The sequence below is a fragment of the Oncorhynchus gorbuscha genome, linkage group LG10 (genome assembly GCF_021184085.1).
Source record: "Oncorhynchus gorbuscha isolate QuinsamMale2020 ecotype Even-year linkage group LG10, OgorEven_v1.0, whole genome shotgun sequence".
NCBI lineage: Eukaryota > Metazoa > Chordata > Actinopteri > Salmoniformes > Salmonidae > Oncorhynchus > Oncorhynchus gorbuscha.
In genome coordinates, this window is record NC_060182.1 from 74,419,041 (window position 1) to 74,425,843 (window position 6,803).

Sequence of the window (6,803 nt, forward strand, 5' to 3'; positions counted from 1 at the left end):
CCAAGGATGAACCAGACTTGTGAAGGTCTACATTTTTTTTCTGAGGTCTTGGCTGATTTCTTTTGATTTTCCCATGATGTGAGGCACTGAGTTTGAAGGTAGGCCTTGAAATACATCCACAGGTACAACTCCAATTGACTCGAATGATGTCAATTAGCCTATCAGAAGCTTCTAAAGCCATGACATAATTTTCTGGAATTTTCCAAGCTGTTTAAAGGCAGTCAACTTAGTGCAGTGGTTCTTAACCTTGGAGGTACTCAACCCCACCAGTTTCATTTACGCATTCACCGAATCCTTCTTAATTGGAAAAATAAATTATTTTTCCGAATTCAAAACATAGGTATATATTTTACTGGTGCACAAAATGAACCGTGCATCAACATCACTGTGTTCAAAGAACAAAATCATCAAAACATGATTTTCACACAAAAACAAAAATATAATAATGAATATTTACTGCAAATCAGTGTGACTTCTGCTGTTGCCTTTCAGAGACCAGTTCAGAAATGCGCGGCTTCACCTTGGCAAGTGCCACTCTCATGTCATTTTCGCAACAAAGTCTGTTCCTTTTCTTCGTTTTTATGTCCAGCATCCTCAAAAAGGATTGCTCGCAAAGATATGTTGTAACAAACGGTATGAAATTCTCCAGAGCTTTATTAGCAATAACAGGGTACGTTACCATTTGTTGACACCAAAACGTTCAAAGCGTTGTTGTTCTGAAGAGTTGCTGTTGAATCTGGCTCTGCTGAATTTCAATGATTTCATCAAGGTATTCATCATTGACATCTGTTGTCTCAACACTAAACGTGAACGGCTGTCTCACCCATGCTGGATATGACTCTCTTGTAGGGAAGTATCCGTCGAGAGACTTTGCAAGCTCATCTAAGTGCGTGGCAATTGCTTGCTTCAGTTCCGCGGGTACAGAAATGTCTCCGATTCCAGATACATCTTCGATCTTACTTATTACACAGTCGTCCAGCAGGGGAAAGTTTGCGAAGTTATCGTTCTCTGTTCGTCGTTTCCATAACGGTAGCTTTTTTTGAAAAGCCTTCAGGTTTTCCTCCACTTCGATGATGTTGACTCCACCGCCCTGCATCTTTTGATTGAGATGATTGAGAGCGGCGAAGATATCAGCCATGCACGCTAAAATGAGAATGAACTCAGAATTTTTTAAGCAATCTGCATGACAATGTTGGTGCTCTTGCAAAAACAGGGCTAATTCCACACGCACGGCAAAAACACGAATCAGCACCTGTCCCCGTGATAACCACCGAACGTTAGAATTGTACAGAAGTATCTCGAATTCAGAGCCCATTTCTTTACACAGCTCACTGAAGATGCGGTGCCTCAGAGCACTAGTTCACACATAGTTCACGCATTCCACTACAATTTTTTATATTTCTGCCAGTTTTGGAGGCAAGTTTTTGTTGCCAAAGCATGCCTGTGCAGAATACAATGCGTAACAATGATGTGTGGTGCATCGGCTTTCACTAGCGCACCAAAACCAGACTTTCTTCCCAGCATGACTGGAGCTCTGTCCGAACAAACTGCAGAAACCATATCCCACCAAAGATTGTTGTCTTTGAAAAAGTCATCCACAAGTTTATTCACATCGACTGCCTTAGTTGTTGTTGTAAGAGGCTTACAAAATAAAAAATCTTCCTTTATCACGTTGTCTTTCACATAGCGCACGAATACAGCAAGCAGGCTTAGATTGGAAACGTCTGTGGTCTCGTCGAGTTGAAGGCTGAATTTTGCCGGGCTTGAAATCAGATGTGCAACTACTTGAGCCAAGATGTCTTTGCTCATGTCCTCTATTCTGTCGCTGATGGTGTCATTTGAAAGAGGAATTTGGGATAACTTAACGTCAGCCTCTTTTCCCAGCACGATATTCGCCATCTTCAACACAGCTGGTTTTATGAGTGTTTCACCAATGGTGTGTGGTTTGCCCTGCTTTGCAATCAGGTAAGCAACTTCGTACGATGCTGTAAGGATCGGTTTGTTGATGGGTACAAAGCCGAGAACAGGCAGAGTAGCCTTTTCATCGAATCTGGCTCTCTTCACCTTGAATTCAGCGAGTGTTGTGTTCTTGTATTTTCCATCTCCATGCAGCTTAAGGAAGTGTTCTCTTAGTTTTGCCCTTGCTAGACTAGAATTGCTCAACTTGGCATTGCAAATCATGCAGTTAGGACGCTGACTCCATATTGTACATATTCGTCCGACCCCTTTCTTTTTTTGCTCGACATAGTACGTATGAAGGGATTAAAATATTAAGAAAGAAATCACAAGACGTACTATCACGATAGTCACAAGTCGACTACTGAGCGCACCAAATTCCCTGCAGCAGATAGTCCAAGCGATGTAGCGTGATCACCTGCAGCCAATGATGGCCAAGCGGGGCGTGTCATCACGAATCATATGAGTCGGATGTGTGTCTTGACCTCCGCCGAACCCCTGAGACTGACTCACCGAACCCCTGGGGTTCGATCGAACCCAGGTTAAGAGCGACTGACTTAGTGTATGTAAACATCTGACCCACTTGAATTGAGATACAGTGAATTATAAGTGAAATAATCTGTCTGTAAACAATTGTTGGAAAAATTACTTAGGACATCTACTTTGTGCATGACACAACAGAATTGCCACAACTATAATTTGTTAACAAGACATTTGTGGAGTGGTTGAAAAACAAGTTTTAATGACTCCAACCTAAGTGTATGTAAACTTCCGACTTCAACTGTACTTGTGGCTTGAGCTTCTCTGTGGGTTAGCTACCCTACTGTAACTAGCTCTCTGCTTCTCCCTGAGGTGACAGACTGCCTTCGCTGCCTCCCTCTGAGCCAGCTGATACAGAGGGTTGAAAAGGGAGACCAAAATAGATGCAACACCACACTGCCCTAGACTTAAGGAAATGGCAGAACTATGACATGACATCCATGCTGCCTTGTGAAGGAAGCGTTTAAAAAAATGACACCATCTAAGCTATTCTAGAATTCAGGAAAATGCATGGTACGCATGATTTTCTACAAGTAGTGTATAACCTAAATTCTGTTCAGTAATTACATTTAAATATATTTTTTTTAATCAAGTAAACATTTTATCCCTACTGATTTGCAATTGTATACATAGCATACAATACCAATGCAGGTCTTCAATTAGCAGTTCAACAACAATGTACAGTTCCATAAAATAACATTCATGCCACAACATAATAAGCAATATAATTATATCCAGCTTTAATCAAGTCAGAGCACAAATCATCCATACAATTACATTACTGAGCACTGCCCTGGTGTTGCCAGCCCCATGCTCAAACCAACTGAGCTATCACAGTTCTGGTATTACCCACAGTGAACTAGTGTTGCAGTCTAGTAATTATTCTAATAAACCTAAATGGTGAGCTCTAATCCCGATGGTCCCCATTAAGATGTAATTGCTTTGCAGATGTTAGGTATTCTCCCCCACTTCTACTCTTTTGGCTCAGCACTCTCTACCCAGAGCCATACACCTGCCTCTACCAATTGGATATAGTATATTTCCATTGTCACCTGTCTGCCCATTGCGCTGCCAGTTGGCATGAAAGATTAAATGGAAACTGTTAAATCAGTCTGTTATTTAGTAGCCTGGTGAATTGTAAACTGTGTGGATCAATACAAAATAAAGAAATGTATACACCTATCTCTGGGGATGTGTGTTAGTCATTTACTTCCTTTGAGGAATCGTGGTCTTGTGGAGGATAGGCTAGGAGCTCTGTATGCACACATGTACAGGGCATTTGGAAAGTATTCAGACCCCTCAACTTTTTCCCACATCGTTACAGCCTTATTCTAAAATTGATACAATTATTTTCCCCCCATCATAAATCTACACACAATACCTCATAAAATACAAAGTGAAAACAGGTTTTTAGATTTTTTTGCAAATGTATAAAAACAAAAACAAATGAAATACCTTATTTACATAACAATTCAGACCCTTTGCTATGAGACTAGAAATTGAGCTCAGGTGCATCTTGTTCCCATTGATCATCCTTGAGATGTTTCTACAACTTGCTTGGAGTCCACCTGTAGTAAATTAAATTGATTGGACATGATTTGGAAAGGCACACACCTGTCTATACAAGGTCCCACAGTTGACAGTGCATGTCAGAGCAAAAACCAAGCCATGAGGTGGAAGGAATTGTCTGTAAACCACAGAGACAAGATTTTGTTGAGGCATAGATCTAGGGAAGGGTATTAAAGCAGTTCTGCAGCATTGAAGGTCCATAGAGCTCTAAGATTGTATCGATTCACAGCTCTGGGAAACGGTACCCAAGAAAACAGTGGCCTCCATCATTCTTAAATGGAAGAAGTTTGGAACCACCAAGACTCTTCCTAGAGCTGGCCGCCCGGCCAAACTGAGCAATTTGGGGAGAAGGGCCTTGGTCAGGGAGGTGACCAAGAACCCAATGGTCACTCTGACAGAGCTCCAGAGTTCCTCTGTGGAGATAGGGGAACCTTCCAGAAGGACAACCATCTCTGCAGCACTCTACCAATCAGGCCTTTATGGTAGAGCGGCCAGATGGAAGCCACTCCTCAGTAAAAGGCACATGAAAGCCCGCTTACAGTTTGCCAAAAAGGCATCGAATGGACTCTCAGAGCATGAGAAACAACGTTCTCTGGTCTGATGAAACCAATAATTAATTATTTAGACTGAATGCCAAACATCACATCTGGAGGAAACCTAGCACCATCCCTATGGTGAAGAATGGTGGTGGCAGCATCATGCTGTGGGGATGTTTTTCAGCAGCAAAGACTGGGAGACTAGTCAGGATCGAGGGAAAGATAAACGGAACAAGGTACAGAGAGAGATCCTTGATAAAAACCTGCTCCAGAGCGCTCAAGACCTCAGACTGGGTGAAGGTTCACCTTCCAGCAGGACAATGACCCTAAGCACACAGCCAAGACACCGCAGGAGTGGCTTTGGGACAAGTCTCTGAATGTCCTTGAGTGGCCCAGCTAGAGCCTAAACCTATCATCTCCGGAGAGACCTGAAAATAGCTGTGCAACGACGTTGCCCATCCAACCTGATATAGATTGAGAAGATCTGCAGAGAAGAACAGGAGAAACACCACAAATACAGGCGTGCCAAGCTTGTAGCGTCATACCCAAGACTCGAGGCTGTAATCGCTGCCAAAGGTGTTTCAACAAAATACTGAGTAAAGGGTCTGATTTCTTATGTAAATGTGATCTCAGTTTTTTTTATTTAAATATAAATCACGAAAAAACGTTTTGCTTTGTCATTATGGCGCACTGTATGTAGATTGATGAGGGGAAAAAACTACTTATGAAGAAGGCTGTAACCTAGAATAAATCTAGAAAAAGTCCAGAGGTCTGAATACTTTCTGATTGCACTGTATGTGGTGAGTCTATAAAGTCATTACCTATGGCAGCAGGTAACTGCCAAAGGAAACAAGTAAATGAGGGATAAATTATATTGAAAGCAGGTGAGTTAATTAAGCAATTAGGGTCATGGGTAAAAATGTCGTTGCCCATTATTTTGGTTACCATGGCTAGAAGAAGAGATCTCAGTGAATTTGAAAGAGGGGTCTCAAAGGAGCATAGGGGGTTTAAAGTGAGTGTGTCAGTCAGCAGAGATTCTGGAGCGGCGTCTCAGACAGCGTTTTTTTACCACCAACAAACCACTAAATTGTGGAAGAATGGTGGTGTCGCATCGCATCCCTCCAAGAGAGTTCCAGACAGTTGTAGAATCTACAGTATGCCAAAGCGCATTGAAGCTGTTCTGGCAGCTCGTGGTGACCAAACGCCCTATTAAGACACTCTATGTTGGGGTTTCCTTTATTTTGGCAGTTACCTGTATTCCACTAGTAGGCGGTGTATGTGTTAACCATTTTCTCAGATGATTTCAGCTCATTAGATCTCCCATATGTTTCATGTGTATGTCTAAGTCAAAGGCATTATACTAAATCCTTAAGTGCATCTCTGATTATCCTTTCTATTCCCATAATCTATTTTAACAAATCTTGCCATTGATCTTCACACTAGTGGGGGTGAAATGAAAGCTCCAAACAGACCCTCTGTAAAATGATCAGCTGTCATCCTCGCCACTATAGCCTACAATACAAGTACAGAATGGAATAGAATACTTCAACTCTTTAAAAGGGACTGACAGTAATGCCAAAGTACTAGGATTAATGAAATGTTTATGTAATGCTTTGGAATTAAGTATATGGTGTACTAATGGGTTTTGAAGTCCTCCTTATGTAGGTACCCTTGAAATAAAGTGTGGGTTTGTTTTTGTTGGCCTTTGTAATGTATGTGAGTCAAATAAGTCTCCATGTCAAAATAACACCTCTGGACAAGACACCCACCGTGGGAACAATGTACTAAATTGTAGCCATGCCCATTTGTGATTAGTAACCGTGGCAATTGACTTTTAGGCGTTCTGCCATCACTGGACCTGGTATAGATTTTTTAGGTCTAGTTTTATGTTGTGGATTTTGGTCTGTGGAGAACTGACAATCAAGGTCCCATACCGGCTGGTCAAATAAGCCCCTATTCCAATGACTGCCTGCGCTTCAAAATGGGGTCACAGCACCCTCAAGAGGGAAGAGATGAAACTTCATGGTGACTTCAAATGAGTAAATCACTGACCCTCACTGTAAAGCAATTGGATAATACTTAAAATTCAAGTGTAAAACTCAGTTTATTAATGCATTGCAAATAAAATAACCTAATTCATAAAATATTGTATGAATGTTGAAGAGCGGTTATGAAAAGTAAGTAATAAGAATGAAACATGAC